Here is a 14,558-nt window from a genome sequence, read left to right on the forward strand (position 1 = left end):
GCACAGTGCCAGATATGTAAATACGGGGGTTACATACCATTTCTTGCGCATTACGGTTCGAACACTCGAACACCTATACGGATTCTCTTGCACAGTGGCAGAGATGTAAATACGGGGTTTACAAACCATTTCTCGCGCATTACGGTTCGAACACTCGAACACCTATACAGATTCTCCTGCACAGTGGCAGATATGTAAATACGGGGTTTACATACCATTTCTTGCGCATTACGGTTCAAACAATCGAACACCTATACGGATTCTCTTGCACAGTGGCAGATATGTTTATCCAGGGTTTACATACCATTTCTTGCGCATTACGGTTCGAACACTCGAACACCTATACGGATTCTCTTGCACAGTGGCAGATATGTAAATACGGGGTTTAAATACCATCTCTTGCGCATTACGGTTCGAACAACCGAACACCTATACGGATTCTCTTGCACAGTGGCAGATATGTAAATACAGGGTTTACATACCATTTCTTGCGCATTACGGTTCGAACACTCGAACACCTATACGGATTCTCTTGCACAGTGGCAGATATGTAAATACGGGGTTTACATACCCTTTCATGCGCATTACGGTTCGAACACTCGAACACCTACACGGATTCTCCTACACAGTGGCAGATATGTAAATACGGGATTTACATACCATATCTTGCGCATTACGGTTCGAACACTCGAACACCTATACGGATTCTCTTGCACAGTGGCAGATATGTAAATACGGGGTTTACATACTATTTCTTGCGCATTACGGTTCGCACACTCGAACACCTATACGGATTCTCTTGCACAGTGGCAGATATGTAAATACGAGGTTTACATACCATTTCTAGCGCATTACGGTTCGAACACTCGAACACCTATTCGGATTCTCCTGCACAGTGGCAGATATGTAAATACGGGGTTTCCATACCATTTCTTGCGCATTACTGTTCGAACACTCGAACACCTATACGGATTCTCTTGCACAGTGGCAGATATGTAAATACGGGGTTTACATACTATTTCTTGAGCATTACGGTTCGAACACTCGAACACCTACACGGATTCTCCTGCACAGTGGCAGATATGTAAATACGGGATTTACATACCATATCTTGCGCATTACGGTTCGAACACTCGAACACCTATACGGATTCTCTTGCACAGTGGCAGATATGTAAATACGGGGTTTACATACCATTTCTTGCGCATTACGGTTCGAACACTCGAACACCTACACGGATTCTCCTGCACAGTGGCAGATATGTAAATACGGGATTTACATACCATGTCTTGCGCATTACGGTTCGAACACTCGAACACCTATACGGATTCTCTTGCACAGTGGCAGATATGTAAATACGGGGTTTACATACCATTTCTTGCGCATTACGGTTCGAACACTCGAACACCTATACGGATTCTCTTGCACAGTGGCAGATATGTAAATACGAGGTTTACATACCATTTCTAGCGCATTACGGTTCGAACACTCGAACACCTATACGGATTCTCCTGCACAGTGGCAGATATGTAAATACGGGGTTTCCATACCATTTCTTGCGCATTACGGTTCGAACACTCGAACACCTATACGGAATCTCTTGCACAGTGGCAGATATGTAAATACGGGGGTTACATACCATTTCTTGCGCATTACGGTTCGAACACTCGAACACCTATACGGATTCTCCTGCACAGTGGCAGATACGTAAATACGGGGTTTCCATACCATTTCTAGCGCATTACGGTTCGAACACTCGAACACCTATACGGATTCTCCTGCACAGTGGCAGATATGTAAATACGGGGTTTCTATACCATTTCTTGCGCATTACGGTTCGAACACTCGAACACCTATACGGATTCTCTTGCACAGTGGCAGAGATGTAAATACGGGGTTTACATACCATTTCTCGCGCATTACGGTTCGAACACTCGAACACCTATACGGAATCACTTGCACAGTGCCAGATATGTAAATACGGGGGTTACATACCATTTCTTGCGCATTACGGTTCGAACACTCGAACACCTATACGGATTCTCCTGCACAGTGGCAGATACGTAAATACGGGGTTTCCATACCATTTCTAGCGCATTACGGTTCGAACACTCGAACACCTATACGGATTCTCCAGTACAGTGGCAGATATGTAAATACGGGGTTTCTATACCATTTCTTGCGCATTACGGTTCGAACACTCGAACACCTATACGGATTCTCTTGCACAGTGGCAGAGATGTAAATACGGGGTTTACATACCATTTCTCGCGCATTACGGTTCGAACACTCGAACACCTATACAGATTCTCCTGCACAGTGGCAGATATGTAAATACGGGGTTTACATACCATTTCTTGCGCATTACGGTTCGAACAATCGAACACCTATACGGATTCTCTTGCACAGTGGCAGATATGTTTATCCAGGGTTTACATACCATTTCTTGCGCATTACGGTTCGAACACTCGAACACCTATACGGATTCTCTTGCACAGTGGCAGATATGTAAATACGGGGTTTAAATACCATCTCTTGCGCATTACGGTTCGAACAACCGAACACCTATACGGATTCTCTTGCACAGTGGCAGATATGTAAATACAGGGTTTACATACCATTTCTTGCGCATTACGGTTCGAACACTCGAACACCTATACGGATTCTCTTGCACAGTGGCAGATATGTAAATACGGGGTTTACATACCCTTTCATGCGCATTACGGTTCGAACACTCGAACACCTACACGGATTCTCCTACACAGTGGCAGATATGTAAATACGGGATTTACATACCATATCTTGCGCATTACGGTTCGAACACTCGAACACCTATACGGATTCTCTTGCACAGTGGCAGATATGTAAATACGGGGTTTACATACTATTTCTTGCGCATTACGGTTCGCACACTCGAACACCTATACGGATTCTCTTGCACAGTGGCAGAGATGTAAATACGGGGTTTACATACCATTTCTCGCGCATTACGGTTCGAACACTCGAACACCTATACGGAATCTCTTGCACAGTGGCAGATATGTAAATACGGGGGTTACATACCATTTCTTGCGCATTACTGTTCGAACACTCGAACACCTATACCGAATCTCTTCCACAGTGGCAGATATGTAAATACGGGGTTTACATACCATTTCTTGCGCATTACGGTTCGAACACTCGAACACCTATACGGATTCTCTTGCACAGTGGCAGAGATGTAAATACGGGGTTTACATACCATTTCTCGCGCATTACGGTTCGAACACTCGAACACCTATACGGATTCTCCTGCACAGTGGCAGATATGTAAATACGGGGTTTCTATACCATTTCTTGCGCATTACGGTTCGAACACTCGAACACCTATACGGATTCTCTTGCACAGTGGCAGAGATGTAAATACGGGGTTTACATACCATTTCTCGCGCATTACGGTCCGAACACTCGAACACCTATACGGAATCTCTTGCACAGTGGCAGATATGTAAATACGGGGGTTACATACCATTTCTTGCGCATTACGGTTCGAACACTCGAACACCTATACGGATTCTCCTGCACAGTGGCAGATACGTAAATACGGGGTTTCCATACCATTTCTAGCGCAATACGGTTCGAACACTCGAACACCTATACGGATTCTCCTGTACAGTGGCAGATATGTAAATACGGGGTTTCTATACCATTTCTTGCGCATTACGGTTCGAACACTCGAACACCTATACGGATTCTCTTGCACAGTGGCAGAGATGTAAATACGGGGTTTACATACCATTTCTCGCGCATTACGGTTCGAACACTCGAACACCTATACAGATTCTCCTGCACAGTGGCAGATATGTAAATACGGGGTTTACATACCATTTCTTGCGCATTACGGTTCGAACAATCGAACACCTATACGGATTCTCTTGCACAGTGGCAGATATGTTTATCCAGGGTTTACATACCATTTCTTGCGCATTACGGTTCGAACACTCGAACACCTATACGGATTCTCTTGCACAGTGGCAGATATGTAAATACGGGGTTTAAATACCATCTCTTGCGCATTACGGTTCGAACAACCGAACACCTTTACGGATTCTCTTGCACAGTGGCAGATATGTAAATACGGGGTTTACATACCCTTTCATGCGCATTACGGTTCGAACACTCGAACACCTACACGGATTCTCCTACACAGTGGCAGATATGTAAATACGGGATTTACATACCATATCTTGCGCATTACGGTTCGAACACTCGAACACCTATACGGATTCTCTTGCACAGTGGCAGATATGTAAATACGGGGTTTACATACTATTTCTTGCGCATTACGGTTCGCACACTCGAACACCTATACGGATTCTCTTGCACAGTGGCAGATATGTAAATACGAGGTTTACATACCATTTCTAGCGCATTACGGTTCGAACACTCGAACACCTATACGGATTCTCCTGCACAGTGGCAGATATGTAAATACGGGGTTTCCATACCATTTCTTGCGCATTACTGTTCGAACACTCGAACACCTATACCGAATCTCTTCCACAGTGGCAGATATGTAAATACGGGGTTTACATACCATTTCTTGCGCATTACAGTTCGAACACTCGAACACCTATACGGATTCTCTTGCACAGTGGCAGAGATGTAAATACGGGGTTTACATACCATTTCTCGCGCATTACGGTTCGAACACTCGAACACCTACACGGATTCTCCTGCACAGTGGCAGATATGTAAATACGGGATTTACATACCATATCTTGCGCATTACGGTTCGAACACTCGAACACCTATACGGATTCTCTTGCACAGTGGCAGATATGTAAATACGGGGTTTACATACCATTTCTTGCGCATTACGGTTCGAACACTCGAACACCTATACGGATTCTCTTGCACAGTGGCAGATATGTAAATACGAGGTTTACATACCATTTCTAGCGCATTACGGTTCGAACACTCGAACACCTATACGGATTCTCCTGCACAGTGGCAGATATGTAAATACGGGGTTTCCATACCATTTCTTGCGCATTACGGTTCGAACACTCGAACACCTATACGGAAGCTCTTGCACAGTGGCAGATATGTAAATACGGGGGTTACATACCAATTCTTGCGCATTACGGTTCGAACACTCGAACACCTATACGGATTCTCCTGCACAGTGGCAGATACGTAAATACGGGGTTTCCATACCATTTCTAGCGCATTACGGTTCGAACACTCGAACACCTATACGGATTCTCCTGCACAGTGGCAGATATGTAAATACGGGGTTTCTATACCATTTCTTGCGCATTACGGTTCGAACACTCGAACACCTATACGGATTCTCTTGCACAGTGGCAGAGATGTAAATACGGGGTTTACATACCATTTCTCGCGCATTACGGTTCGAACACTCGAACACCTATACGGATTATCCTGCACAGTGGCAGATATGTAAATACGGGGTTTACATACCATTTCTTGCGCATTACGGTTCGAACAATCGAACACCTATACGGATTCTTTTGCACAGTGGCAGATATGTTTATCCAGGGGTTACATACCATTTCTTGCGCATTACGGTTCGAACACTCGAACACCTATACGGATTCTCTTGCACAGTGGCAGATATGTAAATACGGGGTTTACATACCATTTCATGCGCATTACGGTTCGAATACTCGAACACCTACACGGATTCTCCTGCACAGTTGCAGATATGTAAATACGGGATTTACATACCATATCTTGCGCATTACGGTTCGAACACTCGAACACCTATACGGATTCTCTTGCACAATGGCAGATATGTAAATACGGGGTTTACATACCATTTCTTGCGCATTACGGTTCGAACACTCGAACACCTATACGGATTCTCTTGGACAGTGGCAGATATGTAAATACGGGGTTTAAATACCATCTCTTGCGGATTACGGTTCGAACAACCGAACAGCTATACGGATTCTCTTGCACAGTGGCAGATATGTAAATGCAGGGTTTACATACCATTTCTTGCGCATTACGGTTCGAACACTCGAACACCTATACGGATTCTCTTGCACAGTGGCAGATATGTAAATACGGGGTTTACATACCATTTCTTGCGCATTACGGTTCGAACACTCGAACACCTATACGGATTCTCTTGCACAGTGGCAGATATGTGAATACGGGGTTTACATACCATTTCTTGCGCATTACTGTTCGAACAACCGAACACCTATACGGATTCTCCTGCACAGTGGCAGATATGTAAATACGGGGTTTACATACCATTTCTTGCGCATTACGGTTCGAACACTCGAACACCTATACGGATTCTCTTGCACAGTGGCAGATACGTAAATACGGGGTTTACATACCATTTCATGCGCATTACGGTTCGAACACTCGAACACCTACACGGATTCTCCTGCACAGTGGCAGATATGTAAATACGGGATTTACAAACCATATCTTGCGCATTACGGTTCGAACACTCGAACACCTATACGGATTCTCTTGCACAGTGGCAGATATGTAAATACGGGGTTTACATACCATTTCTTGCGCATTACGGTTCGAACACTCGAACACCTACACGGATTCTCCTGCACAGTGGCAGATATGTAAATACGGGATTTACATACCATATCTTGCGCATTACGGTTCGAACACTCGAACACCTATACGGATTCTCTTGCACAGTGGCAGATATGTAAATACGGGGTTTACATACCATTTCTTGCGCATTACGGTTCGAACACTCGAACACCTATACGGATTCTCTTGCACAGTGGCAGATATGTAAATACGAGGTTTACATACCATTTCTAGCGCATTACGGTTCGAACACTCGAACACCTATACGGATTCTCCTGCACAGTGGCAGATATGTAAATACGGGGTTTCCATACCATTTCTTGCGCATTACGGTTCGAACACTCGAACACCTATACGGAAGCTCTTGCACAGTGGCAGATATGTAAATACGGGGGTTACATACCAATTCTTGCGCATTACGGTTCGAACACTCGAACACCTATACGGATTCTCCTGCACAGTGGCAGATACGTAAATACGGGGTTTCCATACCATTTCTAGCGCATTACGGTTCGAACACTCGAACACCTATACGGATTCTCCTGCACAGTGGCAGATATGTAAATACGGGGTTTCTATACCATTTCTTGCGCATTACGGTTCGAACACTCGAACACCTATAGGGATTCTCTTGCACAGTGGCAGAGATGTAAATACGGGGTTTACATACCATTTCTCGCGCATTACGGTTCGAACACTCGAACACCTATACGGAATCTCTTGCACAGTGGCAGATATGTAAATACGGGGGTTACATACCTTTTCTTGCGCATTACGGTTCGAACACTCGAACACCTATACCGATTCTCCTGCACAGTGGCAGATACGTAAATACGGGGTTTCCATACCATTTCTAGCGCATTACGGTTCGAACACTCGAACACCTATACGGATTCTCCTGTACAGTGGCAGATATGTAAATACGGGGTTTCTATACCATTTCTTGCGCATTACGGTTCGAACACTCGAACACCTATACGGATTCTCTTGCACAGTGGCAGAGATGTAAATACGGGGTTTACAAACCATTTCTCGCGCATTACGGTTCGAACACTCGAACACCTATACAGATTCTCCTGCACAGTGGCAGATATGTAAATACGGGGTTTACATACCATTTCTTGCGCATTACGGTTCAAACAATCGAACACCTATACGGATTCTCTTGCACAGTGGCAGATATGTTTATCCAGGGTTTACATACCATTTCTTGCGCATTACGGTTCGAACACTCGAACACCTATACGGATTCTCTTGCACAGTGGCAGATATGTAAATACGGGGTTTAAATACCATCTCTTGCGCATTACGGTTCGAACAACCGAACACCTATACGGATTCTCTTGCACAGTGGCAGATATGTAAATACAGGGTTTACATACCATTTCTTGCGCATTACGGTTCGAACACTCGAACACCTATACGGATTCTCTTGCACAGTGGCAGATATGTAAATACGGGGTTTACACACCCTTTCATGCGCATTACGGTTCGAACACTCGAACACCTACACGGATTCTCCTACACAGTGGCAAATCTGTAAATACGGGATTTACATACCATATCTTGCGCATTACGGTTCGAACACTCGAACACCGATACGGATTCTCTTGCACAGTGGCAGATATGTAAATACGGGGTTTACATACTATTTCTTGCGCATTACGGTTCGCACACTCGAACACCTATACGGATTCTCTTGCACAGTGGCAGATATGTAAATACGAGGTTTACATACCATTTCTAGCGCATTACGGTTCGAACACTCGAACACCTATACGGATTCTCCTGCACAGTGGCAGATATGTAAATACGGGGTTTCCATACCATTTCTTGCGCATTACTGTTCGAACACTCGAACACCTATACGGATTCTCTTGCACAGTGGCAGATATGTAAATACGGGCTTTACATACTATTTCTTGAGCATTACGGTTCGAACACTCGAACACCTACACGGATTCTCCTGCACAGTGGCAGATATGTAAATACGGGATTTACATACCATATCTTGCGCATTACGGTTCGAACACTCGAACACCTATACGGATTCTCTTGCACAGTGGCAGATATGTAAATACGGGGTTTACATACCATTTCTTGCGCATTACGGTTCGAACACTCGAACACCTACACGGATTCTCCTGCACAGTGGCAGATATGTAAATACGGGATTTACATACCATGTCTTGCGCATTACGGTTCGAACACTCGAACACCTATACGGATTCTCTTGCATAGTGGCAGATATGTAAATACGGGGTTTACATACCATTTCTTGCGCATTACGGTTCGAACACTCGAACACCTATACGGATTCTCTTGCACAGTGGCAGATATGTAAATACGAGGTTTACATACCATTTCTAGCGCATTACGGTTCGAACACTCGAACACCTATACGGATTCTCCTGCACAGTGGCAGATATGTAAATACGGGGTTTCCATACCATTTCTTGCGCATTACGGTTCGAACACTCGAACACCTATACGGAATCTCTTGCACAGTGGCAGATATGTAAATACGGGGGTTACATACCATTTCTTGCGCATTACGGTTCGAACACTCGAACACCTATACGGATTCTCCTGCACAGTGGCAGATACGTAAATACGGGGTTTCCATACCATTTCTAGCGCATTACGGTTCGAACACTCGAACACCTATACGGATTCTCCTGCACAGTGGCAGATATGTAAATACGGGGTTTCTATACCATTTCTTGCGCATTACGGTTCGAACACTCGAACACCTATACGGATTCTCTTGCACAGTGGCAGAGATGTAAATACGGGGTTTACATACCATTTCTCGCGCATTACGGTTCGAACACTCGAACACCTATACGGAATCTCTTGCATAGTGCCAGATATGTAAATACGGGGGTTACATACCATTTCTTGCGCATTACGGTTCGAACACTCGAACACCTATACGGATTCTCCTGCACAGTGGCAGATACGTAAATACGGGGTTTCCATACCATTTCTAGCGCATTACGGTTCGAACACTCGAACACCTATACGGATTCTCCTGTACAGTGGCAGATATGTAAATACGGGGTTTCTATACCATTTCTTGCGCATTACGGTTCGAACACTCGAACACCTATACGGATTCTCTTGCACAGTGGCAGAGATGTAAATACGGGGTTTACATACCATTTCTCGCGCATTACGGTTCGAACACTCGAACACCTATACAGATTCTCCTGCACAGTGGCAGATATGTAAATACGGGGTTTACATACCATTTCTTGCGCATTACGGTTCGAACAATCGAACACCTATACGGATTCTCTTGCACAGTGGCAGATATGTTTATCCAGGGTTTACATACCATTTCTTGCGCATTACGGTTCGAACACTCGAACACCTATACGGATTCTCTTGCACAGTGGCAGATATGTAAATACGGGGTTTAAATACCATCTCTTGCGCATTACGGTTCGAACAACCGAACACCTATACGGATTCTCTTGCACAGTGGCAGATATGTAAATACAGGGTTTACATACCATTTCTTGCGCATTACGGTTCGAACACTCGAACACCTATACGGATTCTCTTGCACAGTGGCAGATATGTAAATACGGGGTTTACATACCCTTTCATGCGCATTACGGTTCGAACACTCGAACACCTACACGGATTCTCCTACACAGTGGCAGATATGTAAATACGGGATTTACATACCATATCTTGCGCATTACGGTTCGAACACTCGAACACCTATACGGATTCTCTTGCACAGTGGCAGATATGTAAATACGGGGTTTACATACTATTTCTTGCGCATTACGGTTCGCACACTCGAACACCTATACGGATTCTCTTGCACAGTGGCAGAGATGTAAATACGGGGTTTACATACCATTTCTCGCGCATTACGGTTCGAACACTCGAACACCTATACGGAATCTCTTGCACAGTGGCAGATATGTAAATACGGGGGTTACATACCATTTCTTGCGCATTACTGTTCGAACACTCGAACACCTATACCGAATCTCTTCCACAGTGGCAGATATGTAAATACGGGGTTTACATACCATTTCTTGCGCATTACGGTTCGAACACTCGAACACCTATACGGATTCTCTTGCACAGTGGCAGAGATGTAAATACGGGGTTTACATACCATTTCTCGCGCATTACGGTTCGAACACTCGAACACCTATACGGATTCTCCTGCACAGTGGCAGATATGTAAATACGGGGTTTCTATACCATTTCTTGCGCATTACGGTTCGAACACTCGAACACCTATACGGATTCTCTTGCACAGTGGCAGAGATGTAAATACGGGGTTTACATACCATTTCTCGCGCATTACGGTCCGAACACTCGAACACCTATACGGAATCTCTTGCACAGTGGCAGATATGTAAATACGGGGGTTACATACCATTTCTTGCGCATTACGGTTCGAACACTCGAACACCTATACGGATTCTCCTGCACAGTGGCAGATACGTAAATACGGGGTTTCCATACCATTTCTAGCGCAATACGGTTCGAACACTCGAACACCTATACGGATTCTCCTGTACAGTGGCAGATATGTAAATACGGGGTTTCTATACCATTTCTTGCGCATTACGGTTCGAACACTCGAACACCTATACGGATTCTCTTGCACAGTGGCAGAGATGTAAATACGGGGTTTACATACCATTTCTCGCGCATTACGGTTCGAACACTCGAACACCTATACAGATTCTCCTGCACAGTGGCAGATATGTAAATACGGGGTTTACATACCATTTCTTGCGCATTACGGTTCGAACAATCGAACACCTATACGGATTCTCTTGCACAGTGGCAGATATGTTTATCCAGGGTTTACATACCATTTCTTGCGCATTACGGTTCGAACACTCGAACACCTATACGGATTCTCTTGCACAGTGGCAGATATGTAAATACGGGGTTTAAATACCATCTCTTGCGCATTACGGTTCGAACAACCGAACACCTATACGGATTCTCTTGCACAGTGGCAGATATGTAAATACAGGGTTTACATACCATTTCTTGCGCATTACGGTTCGAACACTCGAACACCTATACGAATTCTCTTGCACAGTGGCAGATATGTAAATACGGGGTTTACATACCCTTTCATGCGCATTACGGTTCGAACACTCGAACACCTACACGGATTCTCCTACACAGTGGCAGATATGTAAATACGGGATTTACATACCATATCTTGCGCATTACGGTTCGAACACTCGAACACCTATACGGATTCTCTTGCACAGTGGCAGATATGTAAATACGGGGTTTACATACTATTTCTTGCGCATTACGGTTCGCACACTCGAACACCTATACGGATTCTCTTGCACAGTGGCAGATATGTAAATACGAGGTTTACATACCATTTCTAGCGCATTACGGTTCGAACACTCGAACACCTATACGGATTCTCCTGCACAGTGGCAGATATGTAAATACGGGGTTTCCATACCATTTCTTGCGCATTATTGTTCGAACACTCGAACACCTATACCGAATCTCTTCCACAGTGGCAGATATGTAAATACGGGGTTTACATACCATTTCTTGCGCATTACAGTTCGAACACTCGAACACTTATACGGATTCTCTTGCACAGTGGCAGAGATGTAAATACGGGGTTTACATACCATTTCTCGCGCATTACGGTTCGAACACTCGAACACCTATACGGATTCTCCTGCACAGTGGCAGATATGTAAATACGGGGTTTACATACCATTTCTTGCGCATTACGGTTCGAACAATCGAACACCTATACGGATTCTCTTGCACAGTGGCAGATATGTTTATCCAGGGTTTACATACCATTTCTTGCGCATTACGGTTCGAACACTCGAACACCTATACGGATTCTCTTGCACAGTGGCAGATATGTAAATACGGGGGTTAAATACCGTCTCTTGCGCATTACGGTTCGAACAACCGAACACCTATACGGATTCTCTTGCACAGTGGCAGATATGTAAATACAGGGTTTACATACCATTTCTTGCGCATTACGGTTCGAACACTCGAACACCTACACGGATTCTCCTGCACAGTGGCAGGTATGTGAATATGGGATTTACATACCATATCTTGCGCATTACGGTTCGAACACTCGAACACCTATACGGATTCTCTTGCACAGTGGCAGATATGTAAATACGGGGTTTACATACCATTTCTTGCGCATTACGGTTCGAACACTCGAACACCTATACGGATTCTCTTGCACAGTGGCAGATATGTAAATACGGGGTTTACATACCATTTCATGCGCATTACGGTTCGAACACTCGAACACCTACACGGATTCTCCTGCACAGTGGCAGATATGTAAATACGGGATTTACATACCATATCTTGCGCATTACGGTTCGAACACTCGAACACCTATACGGATTCTCTTGCACAGTGGCAGATATGTAAATACGGGGTTTACATACCATTTCTTGCGCATTACGGTTCGAACACTCGAACACCTATACGGATTCTCTTGCACAGTGGCAGATATGTAAATACGGGGTTTACATACCATTTCTTGCGCATTACTGTTCGAACAACCGAACACCTATACGGATTCTCCTGCACAGTGGCAGATATGTAAATACGGGGTTTACATACCATTTCTTGCGCATTACGGTTCGAACACTCGAACACCTATACGAATTCTCTTGCACAGTGGCAGATACGTAAATACGGGGTTTACATACCATTTCATGCGCATTACGGTTCGAACATTCGAACACCTACACGGATTCTCCTGCACAGTGGCAGATATGTAAATACGGGATTTACATACCATATCTTGCGCATTACGGTTCGAACACTCGAACACCTATACGGATTCTCTTGCACAGTGGCAGATATGTAAATACGGGGTTTACATACCATTTCTTGCGCATTACAGTTCGAACAATCGAACACCTACACGGATTCTCCTGCACAGTGGCAGATATGTAACTACGGGATTTACATACCATATCTTGCGCATTACGGTTCGAACACTCGAACACCTATACGGATTCTCTTGCACAGTGGCAGATATGTAAATACGGGGTTTACATACCATTTCTTGCGCATTACGGTTCGAACACTCGAACACCTATACGGATTCTCTTGCACAGTGGCAGATATGTAAATACGAGGTTTACGTACCATTTCTAGCGCATTACGGTTCGAACACTCGAACACCTATACGGATTCTCCTGCACAGTGGCAGATATGTAAATACGGGGTTTACATACCATTTCTTGCGCATTACGGTTCGAACAATCGAACACCTATACGGATTCTCTTGCACAGTGGCAGATATGTTTATCCAGGGTTTACATACCATTTCTTGCGCATTACGGTTCGAACACTCGAACACCTATACGGATTCTCTTGCACAGTGGCAGATATGTAAATACGGGGGTTAAATACCGTCTCTTGCGCATTACGGTTCGAACAACCGAACACCTATACGGATTCTCTTGCACAGTGGCAGATATGTAAATACAGGGTTTACATACCATTTCTTGCGCATTACGGTTCGAACACTCGAACACCTACACGGATTCTCCTGCACAGTGGCAGGTATGTAAATATGGGATTTACATACCATATCTTGCGCATTTCGGTTCGAACACTCGAACACCTATACGGATTCTCTTGCACAGTGGCAGATATGTAAATACGGGGTTTACATACCGTTTCTTGCGCATTACGGTTCGAACACTCGAACACCTATACGGATTCTCTTGCACAGTGGCAGATATGTAAATACGGGGTTTAAATACCATCTCTTGCGCATTACGGTTCGAACAACCGAACACCTATACGGATTCTCTTGCACAGTGGCAGATATGTAAATGCAGGGTTTACATACCATTTCTTGCGCATTACGGTTCGAACACTCGAACACCTATACGGATTCTCTTGCACAGTGGCAGATATGTAAATACGGGGTTTACATACCATTTCATGCGCAT

Source organism: Camellia sinensis, chromosome 6 (assembly GCF_055761805.1).
Source record: "Camellia sinensis isolate YWXY chromosome 6, ASM5576180v1, whole genome shotgun sequence".
NCBI classification, from domain to species: Eukaryota; Viridiplantae; Streptophyta; class Magnoliopsida; order Ericales; family Theaceae; genus Camellia; species Camellia sinensis.